The sequence below is a fragment of the Pangasianodon hypophthalmus genome, chromosome 7 (assembly GCF_027358585.1).
Source record: "Pangasianodon hypophthalmus isolate fPanHyp1 chromosome 7, fPanHyp1.pri, whole genome shotgun sequence".
Taxonomy (NCBI): domain Eukaryota; kingdom Metazoa; phylum Chordata; class Actinopteri; order Siluriformes; family Pangasiidae; genus Pangasianodon; species Pangasianodon hypophthalmus.
Genome location: NC_069716.1, coordinates 24377429 through 24391195, shown reverse-complemented (window position 1 = coordinate 24391195; position 13767 = coordinate 24377429). Strand labels below are relative to the sequence as shown.

Sequence of the window (13767 nt, the reverse complement as noted above, 5' to 3'; positions counted from 1 at the left end):
GTGACAGAGAGACTACTCACAAGTGGTACATTGGTACAGACATGCATACACACTCATACAGTGTGTGTGTGTGTGTCTGTGTCTGTGTGTTTGTGTGTGCACTTTCACTCTTTAAATAGTATCTGAATTTTCGTAATATTTACATATTCAAAAGCAAAACTCAGCATTTGAATGTTGAAGATCCCACATTCTACTGTTAGGTGTCTAACGTAACTCCAACGTTACATAATGTAGGAAAATGACTGATAAATGCACATCATTTAAAGTACATTTTACATTTAATTGTCAATTTTCTAATTAAACAGAATAAAAAGCAACTAATGTAACTAATTCCACATAAAAGTAACATCCAAATTGAGTAAGATGATATAAAAGTGTTGTGTTTTTTGTTTTTTTGTTCTTTAATGTGCTGTTTTTGCTGATAGTGCTGTTGCTGTTTGCGCTGTCAGGTACGAGAAACTGACATCAGTCTTGTTTATCTAAAACTACTGGCATCTTCCTAATTTCCACCCGATAAAAATGTTCAGTCGATATTATTGGTTATCAGAATTTGCTCCTTAAAATGGTTATCTCAGTCAAGGACCTGTAATATTATTTGTACTATCATTTCCTCTTTTATACCTGATGTAAAAGAGAGAAATGATATTACAAACACTTACCACCAGGGTATTGATGTCACCTGTCAACAAGAGCCTCAGGCAATAAACTAAACTATAATGTGGAAATACAGAATCTGAAATACTCAGAGTAGTCATGTGACGATATCTGAACAGGACGGAAAAGGAAAGGAAAGTAACGGAGAGGTGGTGTGTTTCTGTGCATACTGGTGGAGGAGTCATATGACACGAGCACAAACCAGATGGTCCAGATCAATAAGTGTAACAAGATATCATAATTAGTGTGTGTGTGTGTGTGTGTGTGTGTGTGTGTGTGTGTGTTAATGGAGGGCACAGAATAGTTAATGAGTTGCATCCAGGGTAGAGAGAGACTGATGCCATGTTGGAGTGATGCACTTGATCTCTACTGGGACCACACACACACACACACACACACACACACACACACACAAAGAGAGCACTGTTTGTCTGCAGAGAGCAATGCCGCTAATTATTGATGTGCTGCTTTGTCTGTGTGCATCTACAGCCCACTGACCACTGCTGAGTGTTTCTCCTCAACACACATATACACACACACACATACACATTGCTCTGCAGACACACTTTTGTCTTTCTATATCTGTATCTACAGTTCCTTTTCTATATGCAGAAACAGAAACAAACACATCATTTTTAACATTAAAAAATAAGATAATAAAAATATAACAGAAAAAATGGACAGAATTAAAATTTGGAGAAAAAATAAAAATATTTGCCTGTCACATAAAATTTGTCAGTGAAAGAAAGATAGAAAGAAAGAAATAAAGAATGTGTGTCTGTGTGTGTGTGTGTGTGTGTGTGTGTTTCTGCATGCCTGTATGGATAAGTATGCATGTGAATGTGTGTGTTTCTGCATGCCTGTATGAATATGTATGCATGTGAATGTGTGTGTGAATGTGTGTGTGTGTGTGTGTGTGTGTGTGTGTGTGTGTGTGTGTGGGTCTGTCCAGAGGAAGGATAAGGCTTTCCCTTCCATAGTATCTGACAGTCAGACTGTTTCCTACTAAAATCATGCACTGCATCCTGCTGATAACACACACACACACATACACACACACAAAATGTGCATATATATATATCCATGCAAGCATATGTATATATTTGTTTGTCACCCACAAATAAAAATACACACATACACACGTCCTCCACCCATTCTGTGGTTCTCTCATAAGCTTACTGCTACACAGCACATCACAGGCAGAACACAACATGGCCGCTCTGCAGCAGCTACTTTACACACACATATACAAATAACATGATGCACAAGGTTGCACATGCGCACACATAAGCATGTATACATAACTAACAAAGACATGTATGCATGCACACAACCACACAAACACAAATACACAAAAACAAAAAAACACACAGCCTGACAGGAGGCTCAGTGTGACAGGCGGCATCAGGGGACAAGTGTGAGATGATGACTCATACTGTCTCACTCACTGAGAGGGAGAGAGAGAGAGAGAGAGGGAGAGAGAGAGAGGAGAGGATTAGAGAGAAGGAGAGAGGAAAAGAGTGGGGTTTCCTCTACAGGTATGATCTCATCGTCAGTGTTCCCATCATAAAGTATTGATGATGATGAGGTCAGTGTGGTGGTGTTGGAGCTAACAGAAAAAAACCCTCACCCTCACAAAACCCCTCCCTCTTCTGAACAGTCTATGATATTTAACCATGAATTGTGTAAACAGATAAAAAGCCTGATTAATAAATAAAATAAACTGCATCATCATGGTACCATAATCTTTGTCAAAAATATGAGACCTCTTAAAGACACACAAGCTGGAGAGATTTTCTCTTCTCACATTGCACATACAAGATGTTGTTCAAGTATCTTTATTTTTGCAGCTTTATTTTTGCTTGATGTGTTATTATCAGTTTTTTATGAAGGTTTTCTGCTAAACAGTTCTGTATTTTTGTTCAGTTATGTCACTTTCCACAGCACTGTGTGCTACTGGTTTGTAAAAAAAAAAAAGGAAAAAAAAAAATCATCAGTACAAACCAATTTTGTTCATTTCCAATGATGGCCAGAATGCATTCTCAGCTGGTATGCTCAGTTTAGCTGAAGGTGTATGACTAGCGTGTCAGATCACCATAAAATATATGAACCAACTGTTACATTTTCAAGTAAAAATTGTTTTGTGAAAGTCAGTTGGGTATTTTTTCTTTCTCACAGCTGAGATAAAGTTGAGATTTTCTTAACTAGCAGAGAGAGAGAGTGTTCAATGTGATGATTAATCTACCATTTAACAATGATCTTTGTGCTGCGATTCTTTTTGGAGACTCAGCCCTTGTTGGGGAAAACAATGCTGCTAACTGCTATATCAGCAGCCTAGTCAAGTTACCTCTGAGCAGCCACGAATAACAAAACTGACAGCCCAGGCACGCAATCTGCTTGTCCCAGCCACAGGTCTACTGACTTATCTTACCATCTTACCATTACTATCTTACCGGCCAAAAAATTACTCTGACCTTGTAAATTTAGTCTGACTACCCCACTGAATATGTTCAATATGAAAACACATTTGGTTAACTGAACTGGATAAATTAAAATATCACAAAATAACATAACTAGCTAATATTTACTGAGAAAAATGGCTATGGCCAACATCAATGAGTTGTGTAATAGTGCTTAACTCCTGGAAAACCCCCAGCATTTTGGGGTTTTTTTGTCTGGATTGTTTAGGAGTATGTTTAGATTACACCCATAAGCAGCTGCTCATTTTACAGCATGGAAGGCACGCACCAATATGCGGCCATGTTACACAGAACGTCAACTATCCAGGTGTCTAAAATATCTCCTATATGTACGTCTATGCATCATTTATTATTTCAAGCTTTATCTTTCAATTCCCTTTCATCATGTTTCTTTATCCACCTACTGAATATTTACATTCTTTCTGAATTTGTGGGAAGAGTCAACACTCATCAGAAATTTTTTTTTTTTGGTAGCAGAAATTATTTTTATTCTCTATGTTCATAAGATATGCCACTCAGAAAACGTAGTACATGGCCTACCGCTGAAACAGTGCCCTAATTCTTATTCCCTATAAACCTGAGTGCATTATGGGTTTTTATACCACCTAGGGTAAATCATTTGGTCACAAACCGTAGCATTGAGGGCTTTTATGAGCAACCTAGACTTTCAGACGTGTCTACAAAATGGCACGCCTCTCAAAGTAGTGCACTCTCTATACACCAATATCTAAATTGATGCATTCAGAATCCTTTTGCTGTTTTTTCTCTCTCGCTGTGATATTTTAGTCTCTCAGCATCTCGAGTGCTGTGTGATGAAATTGCAGTGAGAGCTCTCCTCTCTCACACAGCACACACACACACACACACTGCAGCATGCTGCTCTCAGCAGCTCGAAGGGATGTGTGTCAAGACGTTGTGTCCATACTGCACAGTCTCTCTCTCTCTCTCTCACACACACACACACACACACACATACACAGTCTCAGTTCAAGGCCTGCAGTTGCAGGATTATGTTCCAAACATCGACACACACACTCCCTGACTGATGCTGTTATAAACACACACACACAGAGCTGCTGAGTGTGGGAAATGGCACGCATTGCTCAGATGCAGCAGCAGCAGCACACAATGCTACCTCTATCTCTTTCTTTCAAGTCTTCGGCCTACAGCATATCATCCCTAGAGCCTGCACCTACAGCCATCCCTACAGCTGTCCCTAAAGCTGTGCCTACAACCGTCCCTACAGCCATCATTACAGCCGTCCCTACAGCCATCATTACAGCCGTCACTACGGCCATCTCTACAACTGCCATCTCTACAGCCATCGCTGCAGTCATCATTAGAGTTGTCACTACAGCCCAACGTTCCAACAACTGTCCCTACAGCCATCATTACAGCTGTGCCCCTATAGCCATCTTATAGCTGTCTCTACAGCTGTGCCTACAACCATCCCTACAGCTGTTCCTACAGCCTTCCCTACAGCCATCCCTACAACCGTCTATACAGCTGTCCCTACAGCCTTCCCTACAGCCCTCCCTACAACCATCCCTGCAACAGTCCCTACAGCCATCCATATAGTCCTCCTTACTGTACTCCCTATAGTCAAACCTAAAGTCTTCCCTACAACTGTCCCCACAGCTGTCATTACAGCCTTCCCTACAGCCATCCCTACAGCCATCCCTGCAACCGTCCCTACAGCCATCCACACAGTCCTCCCTACTGTACTCCCTACAGTCATACCTAAAGTCTTCCCTACAACCGTCTCTACAGCTGTGCCTACAACCGTCCTTACTGCCATCCCTACAGCCATCCCTACAGTTGTGCCTACAACTGTCCTTACTGCCATCCCTATAGCCATCCCTACATTTCCCTGCAGCCACCTTTTCAGCTGTCCTTACAACCATCCCAACATATGGTGTCTGGGGGAGCAGAGTTTATGTGAGGAGCACAAACTTTATCCACAGCTGGCCTACCAAGGCCAACCCCAAACGAAACACGGTGGTAGTGATGGTATCATAAGTGTTAAATTACAGTGTTTGTGTAAGTCTATCTGAAAGTACATGAACACAGTAAGAGTGAGTTTAACACTGTAGGTATTCATTTAACACTCAGGCATTACTGTGGACTAATCCTTCCTATAGTGTTTAATTAACAGATCACTTGACACACACTTACATGGCTATTTATTGAATACTGTAAGCTGATAATTCTAAGAGTTTTACGAGATTAGACTTTGAAGATTTTGGGAGTTAGTGCAACAACGTTCTGTGTATTAATACGACATTTTACAAGTTTATTCCACACTGTAGGAGGTCATCATTTTAAGAGCTGACTAAAGACTATGGGTTAATTAATGATTTAGAGGTGCATTAGGTGAGATTTTGTGAAAAAAAAGTCGTCTAACTGTTAAATGGGTGGAGAATTTTTTTACTCACTGAGCCTGTCCCCATTTCACCCCTTGTACACAAAGCTCCGCCCCCAAAACATGTGGTGGTTCAACTAGACTTAGCATGCTATCTAGCGTTACCATTAGCCAGGACTGGCATGACATCACTTCCAAGCACACTCGGATATTCAAATGCTTGAAAGTCAAGTTACAACTCTATAAACATGCAACCTCTCCTAATAATGATTTATCACGGTTGTGAAGGGATGTTGGGGGTGTGTCTATAAAATGATCGATAAGAGGCCAATCCAAATACAAACAAACATTCCAGACCAGATGGCAGGTTTCTAAACTGGTGCTGTGTCTCAGTTCGCCTGCTTATACTATGCACTAAAAGTATGTTCTCTTTTTGTGGAGAAAAAGTACATACTTTTGAGTGTGTAGCAAAAGAGTATGAAAGTACTGGGACATACTAACACTGGAAGAGAACGTTGTTGCCTAGTTACGCACACTGTCACCGTAAACAACCTCCTCGTTGCATTTCATCTTTTCTTCAGTCATCATTCCTATATAATTTATACTATATAATTTAATGTACCATTCCCTTGATTTATTTTTCCACATTTCATTTACACCTCTCTAAAATGTGTCCTTGAATTCGGCGAAGGAAACCGTCGCAAAACTCCTCCTCCTCCTTCGCACAGGGAGTTGTGGGCAGTATTAGCTGAAAAAGTGTCCACGTGTCCACACTTCAAAAATCTACCGGAAATAGTCAACCATCCGGGCACCTCTGGGATACTCATTTCAACATACTACGATTTGGAACACATCTCGGGTACTATTTAGGACGGATAGTAGACGCAGTGTGGTTTGTATTTTTTCCAGCTATGTAATACATGTGTTCTGAGACAATGGCATAAACTATTGTTTTTTTTTTTCATAATTTCTACATTATTTTTCAGATTATTTGTATTAGTAACAAATGAAAAATATTGACTATTTCATCTTTAAAGAGCTAATTCAACACTTTATTCAATACTATACAGTATTTATATGAATTAATACAGCATTTTAAGTTAGTTCAACCATATTAGTCAATTCAGCACTGTATGAACTAATTCATCATTTTAAGAGTTAATTCAACACTATATAGTTTAATTCAACCTTTAAGAGTTAATTCAACACTGTATGAGCTAGTTCATCATTTTAAGAGTTAATTCAACACTGTATAAGTTAATTCAACCTTTAAGAGTTAATTCAACACTCAGCTGATTTAACACTATGTAAATGTTGATGTTTAAAGGGTTAATTCAACACTATGTGACTTAATACAGAATAAATGAATAGAAATGAATATCAGTGCAGGTTTAAATGCATGTTAAATGTCATTTTGCAACACACACACACACACACACACACACACACAAACACACACTCTTTCCCACAGCAGCACAGCACACTGAGAGTCCAAACTGCGCACATCCACATTGGACAGGACAGAGAAGAGGCTCAGAGCAGCCACACGGCCATATTGAACCCAATACTGCCATGTGTTTCCACACAGAATAACGGTGTTAACAACACAGTGCGCGTGTGTGCGTGCGCGCGCGCGTGTTTAATAACTTACCGGAGCGACACGAAGGCTGTTTATCTGTTTACCGAGCATCCGCGTCCTTCTCCTCAGTGCTGGTTATCCAAGCGTCTTATCCTTTCTGCGTTCTCTGTCCCACACAGGCTGCTCCGGCTTCACGAGAAGGTGAAGGTGAAAGGAGTGAAAGCGCAGAGATGTTAGCGGAGATGTTGTTGAGCTCGCGAGTGTCTCTGCAGTGCTCGAGCGCTCACCTCGGGCTCGAGCGCACCAGCGCGCCTGCTCTTACGTCAATGCATTCCAGCTCAGGCGCGCGAGCGCTCCTCAACAGTATGAGAAGCCAAAAGAGTCAAAAATGTCGAGACGCTAAAATTACACCATGGTTTCCAGGGTTAAACATTTTTTGTGAGCTGTCACTTAATTAATAAGCATACACTATATGGCCAAAAGTTTGTGGACACCTGACCATCACACTCATACGTGCTTGCTGAACATCTCATTCCAGATTTAGTCCCCTTTGCTGTTATAATGAGCTCCACTCTTCCGGGAAGGCTTTCCACTAGATTCTGGAGCGTGGCTGTGGGGATCTGTGCTCATTCAGCCACAAGAGCATTAGTGAGATCAGGCACTGATGTTGGGTGAGGAGGTCTGGGGTGCAGTCGATGTTCCAGTTCATCCCAAAGGTGTTCAGTGGGGTTGAGGTCAGGGCTCTGTGCAGGACACTCGAGTTCTTCCACTCCAACCTTCACACACCATGTTTTCATGGACGTCGCTTTGTGCACAGGGGCATTGTCATGCTGGAACAGATTTGGGCCTCTTAGCTCCAGTGAAGGGAAATTGTAATGCTACAGCATATAAAGACATTCTGTACAATTATGCACTTCCAACTTTGTGGCAACTCTTTGAGGAAGAACCACATATGGGTGTGATGGTCAGGTGTCAACAAACTTTTGACCATATAGTGTTTATGTTTCAGTAACAGGATTTTTCCGTTGAGGTCGTCATATTTGGGACTGAATTTCTGGCTTTGCTGCACAATGTGAAATGAAAATGTGGGTGAAAAACGGCTAAAATGACTTCATTTTGTTAGTGAATAAGCCAATAAACTAGACTATGATCCTCATGCACTTTCCCCCAAACTGCTGATTCCATGTAAAGTGACAGAAATCTTACCAAATTTGTGTTCTCCTGATATAGGCTATTATCTCATACAAACTACAAACCTCATACGAAAACTCTTTGTCATTACAGGGTGGGTAGTAAATATCAGCTAATAAGCTCACTTTTCAGTCACTTTCAGTGAGCGCTTTATCCTGGTCTGAGACGCAGTGGATCTGGAGCCCATGCTGGGAACACTGGGCGTGAGACAGGAATACACCTTGGATGAGATTCTAATCTATTACAGGGCACAATGCACAAACATTCACACAAATAATTCACACCTTGGGGAAATTTATCCTAGCCAAGCCATCCACTGGCATGTTTTTGGCCAGTGGAAAGAAACCTGAGAACCCAAAGTAAACCCACAGACACGGGTAGAACATGCACAGAAACTCCACATAGACAGTAACCCAAGCCCAGGATCAAACCAAGGACCCTAGGGCTGAGTGGTAATGCTACCTGCTACACCAGCATGCCACTCACCTAATAAACAAAGCTAGGCATGTTTGCTGCCAAGATGCCAAGATTTCCCATAACATAGCTAACATAGCTAAAGGGAATATGACAGGGAGGATCCTCTGCACTTCTGCTTATGGAAGATGTACTGTATGTAATCAAGTGAATTAGGGAAGTCACTTATCCGCATAAATGAAAATGAATCTTCTTAATGAAGCACAGACACAATAACATTGATGCAGTCAGTCCTCTATTCAGTCCTCAAAATGGTAGTGTGCTGTCACATGAAACCCAAGGATAGATTTCATTTCAGCATTGGGTCGCACACTGCCCATGGTACCCTAGACATCTTATAAAAGAGTTTTAGATTAAATATTAATGATAAGGTTATATTTGCTCAGGTTGCACTGCACTAAGAATATGCTGGTAAATCAAAAATCAAAAAATATATTTAACATATTGCATCACAGTTACTGTATTTTAGACAAGCATATTGACCTAGTGATTTGTATCTTAAAACTATTGTAGCATCAGTGAGGAAGAAATCATTTAACAGTGATTTCAAATTCACATGACATTATATGAGTTTTACCTCAGGAATTGTAAACATATACTTCTTTAATGTAATATTTCATGTTTACAGGCATGTCTTGTTGGCCCTTTTGGCTTTTCATAAGTAATGTGTGTAGCATTCTTTAAATAATACAATAAGAAAACAAAAGTGTTGTGGGCTGGTGAAACTGAATCTGAATTCTGGTACACAGCCAAAAATAACCCAATAATAATTTTTGAACAAAATTATTATTATTATTATTATTATTAGTAGTAGTAGTAGTAGTAGTAGTAGTATTTATTTATTTATTTATTTATTTATTTTTTAAGTTTAACATACTTTGACACCTCAGCTTAGTATGGAAATGTTTTTATTTAAGTGGTATTTTCTAATCTTGTCCTTGCTGTGGACATGCAAAGATTACAAAAATTGCTCACACAGTGAAAGTTTCATCAAGTTGTTGATTATGTGGCACAACAAAATAGACATAAGCCTAACTGAGTCAGTTCTACTATACTTTTTTATAAGCTAATTGAAAGTTAACAATGTATTTTTAAAAAATCAAGAAACATCACAGTATACAGCAGATTACAGTTAATGAAATGAAAAAATGTGTGCATGAATGAATGTACTAAAAAAATAAAAAAATAAAAAAGTAGAAAAGAAGAATGACAATTTAGTTACAATTTAGATTATTTATTTAAGCAGCAAGACAAGAGGGAGAACAAAGGTGGGATTTTTCTTTTTTTCAATAATAATGATAGTAATAGTATGTAAACTGAAGTTTTCATACATCATACAAACAGAAACAATAATTAAGAAAAATTAAAGATCAGTCAACATCAGAGTCTTTTTATTTACCATGTCACACTAAAGATGAAGAGTATAATGTTACAGCGCAAGAAAACCTATACAACTGCAAGCAAGATTATTATTTACACATGTGGTAACATCAAGAGCTTTAAAAGCATTACAAATCATTTCTAAATGCTATGGGAAACCAGACTATTCTTTTGTGGGACAGAAGTCATGGGCACTGAATCAAGGCTGCTCTGAGGAGGAAGTGAAAACAGCCACAGGCTGGAACAGAGCACATTCTGAACATACCACATCATGGGATGCGTTAATCACAATCGTGATCACATGTGCCTTCTAAATGGAAAGATGGATTGAGAGAAGCTGTGTGCCTTCCTTGCTTTCTCTTTTGTTTCTCAGCCTGCGTGACTCAAGCAAGCAAACACGCACTTACACACGCATGCACCCCAAATCAATTTCAGACTGAAAACCAGTCCCATTCAGTCTGTTTGTTGTCACTGAGGATCTCTTCGACATTTGGTGTTGATCAGAGAAGCAAGCACAGCTCATCTGGCGACTATCACACTTTTCTTGAGCTGACACAGAGGTGTTAATGCATAAAACATATGAAATGTCACTCAGTTTATGACACAGTATGACTTATTGTAACCTACAAACACAAACAAAACTGCACAGTGCAGCTGAACTCTGTAATGATATGCTGACTTCTTAGACAACCAGAATCACTTTTCCCCCATAGTGCAGGTTATCACTGCACCCTGCATAATGCAGACCCTTACAGAAAAGTCACATGAACTTCACATGTGGATTAATCACATGATTCACATGTGAAATTTACACATGTGGGTTTTAGACACCTCACATGTTATATTGGACATGTTGTTTCACATGTACTGCATGTTGTTTCACATGTACTGCATGTGTTTTTAATTCTGGCATGTGATTCTTTTTAGCATGATTAATTCATTTTAAGTTGTGATCACATTACTCACATAATAACTATCATGATTGTATCATGATCATTTGTGTCCAACATGTAAATGTGGGCTATAAAATGTAATATGTGTGTTTTTACAAATGAGATTAGGTTGTATAACAGTGTTGTTTAAAGCAATTATATGAAGATTGAAGAAAGATTTAAGAAATTTATAGCAAAGTAAATTAATGCTTATATGTTAAATTAACTAACAGTCTTGAAACAGAATCTATAAATAAATTATTTTCTAATTAGCTTTACTGACTTAACCCCTAAGCTGCATATCTACACCCACTGCACCGGTGTTGAATTAACAGAGTACTGAACTAACACAGTGTTTTACAGTGTTTCTATACTGTAAATGTAAAACACTGTAAGGTGACAATCCAATACTGTAACATTTAAAACAACATTTTAAGGCCTTAATCAACACACATGTGTAATCTATACACATGAACTAAACTTCACTGTGTAGCTAAACTCTGCAATATTATGCTGACAGCAACCAGAATCACTTTTTTTCCTCTTAATGCAATTTATCATTCCATCCTGCATTATGCAGATGATAATATGATAATATATAATCCTTTTTTGAATTTTGAAATGTGTCATGTACCTGTCTTTAAGAAATGAGATTCAGTTGCTTAAAAATGTGGTTTAGGCTTCAGTTTACAGAAAAGTATTTGGGTGAGATAGACCTCTCGTACGTAGGCTACTTTAGCCTTCACACACACCACATTTAGGAAATGTTCACTTCTGCCTGAACCATTGCATTTAAAGGAGCAGTCAGTGATAGAAGAGCTGTAGGACAGAAGATAGTTTTGGGTGTCTGGTAAATCAGCACAGTGATAATGAAACCTGATTTCCACTTCAGGCCCACATTCATGCGTAACACTTGGCTCTATGAAGAGATTTTTCCACAAAACTGAGAGAACGCCTTCCTCCCAGAGGGAAGTCACTGACGGTGATGGCAGAGAATACAGGGGTTACTATGGGAACCACTTCCGCAACAAGCTGACTCAAAGTGAGGTTAGGAAGCTCGTTACGCAATCATCAAGAAGAGAGGAATTCTGATACTAAATACACATTTTTATATGAGTCAGGTCTTGTCCTAGTAACCCTAAATACCACATACCAAATACAAGGTTTAGGCTGGAGTTTATAGAAGGCTAACATATGTTAACTGTCATGAAGCCTGGACATATTCACACACTTTATACATATACTAGTGATTTAATGATAGGATACCAATATAGCACAATATATTATATGCATTTTTTCAAACTTACCTGATGAATTAGGCGTAAAGTTGGCCTGGTAGCTTGCTTCGCTTAGACGTGTCCTGACAGATCAACTGTATTTGGGGTAAAGGGACAATTGTTTCAGATTTACAAACACATTTTATAGTTCTCTTATTTCACTTTGCTACTCTCAGGAACAGGACAACCTGAAAATTCCCTCTTTTATACATATGATTTATTAAAAACAATCTTTATATTTGTTAGAGAAAATGACCTTAGAGACAATATGGATATTCAGCATGCACTTTTTTTTTTGAAAATCATGGACACTTCCTCAGCAAAGATTATGTGATTTATATATTTTATATTTTATATGTTTCTAGCCTGCTTATATTCCTTACTATGGGATTTTTATTTATTTTTATATGGGAAATTTAAAAGTATCATGGAACACACAACTGACTTCATATTGTAGTTTATGTCATATGTTTGTTTTTCTTTCAACAAAATAATTTTCTTTATCCTTTAACAATTGCAATTTGTTATAGTCATTTTGACACATGCACTGATAATTATATAAAATCCTATAATGAGTCAAGTAATGAAAATGTAAGCTTTACAGTCTACAGTTCCATGAAGGTGACTCCTAGTGGCTGCTGTGTTGTACAGATGTGATGTAACATCTCCCCCTTGTGGAGCAGCTGGACAGAGAGTGCAATAAAAGCACATCCACATACAGTCCATTCCTCTGTGGCATGTGAATATTAACTGAGGTGTGGTAGGCCAGTGGTGAATTCCATTAGCAAGTATAAACTGAAATTCATAATTAAATTATCAATAACGTTAAAGGCTGACTTTTAAAATGGAAGTACAAATATCTTTTTCATATTTCATTGTTTCCAGATCATAAAGACAAACATCTGGCATAAACTATACAGGTATATGGAAAACAACTGCGCATGCGCGATTTCCTTCCACTAGTTTTAAGATTAAATTTAAGCAGATTTTAGTTTTTTCTTCTGCATTTTTAGTTAAATTTACCAACCGCATTGTATTATTTTGTATCAGAATTAAATTTAATTTACCTCCCTTGCTTTACGAGTTTAAAAAAAACTAATTAGATCTAATTAACTGGGAAAATTACTTTAATTAGTGCATTTGCGCAGTTACATGAACCCAGTGCATCTTATGTAACAACAACAACAAAATCCACATTAGAAATCTTCTTTTGGATATTTACCATGTATGTTTACATCATAATATATATGATATGATAATAATAAATAAATTAATATAATAATAATAAAAATAAATAAAAATAAATATATAAAATTGCACTTAGTTATCAAAGTTCCGGGTACCGTCAGGACGCTGATCCCGGAAGTAAAATGTTATTGGCTGAATCTCAATCGTCTCCAAAGTGCACTACATAGCGTCTACACACCCTTTATATCAC

General features: G+C 38.3%; 1 protein-coding gene across 1 annotated transcript in view; it reads right to left on the bottom strand.

Annotated features, from left to right (window-relative positions):
* The window catches only part of snrkb (SNF related kinase b), a 28763-nt gene extending 21359 nt beyond the window's left edge, over nt 1-7404 (bottom strand). The window contains exon 1 of the mRNA XM_026946481.3: nt 7148-7404. The gene's annotated coding sequence lies outside the window, so the exon portion shown is untranslated. The remainder of the gene's footprint in view (nt 1-7147) is intronic.
* Nucleotides 7405-13767: the final 6363 nt, after the last annotated feature.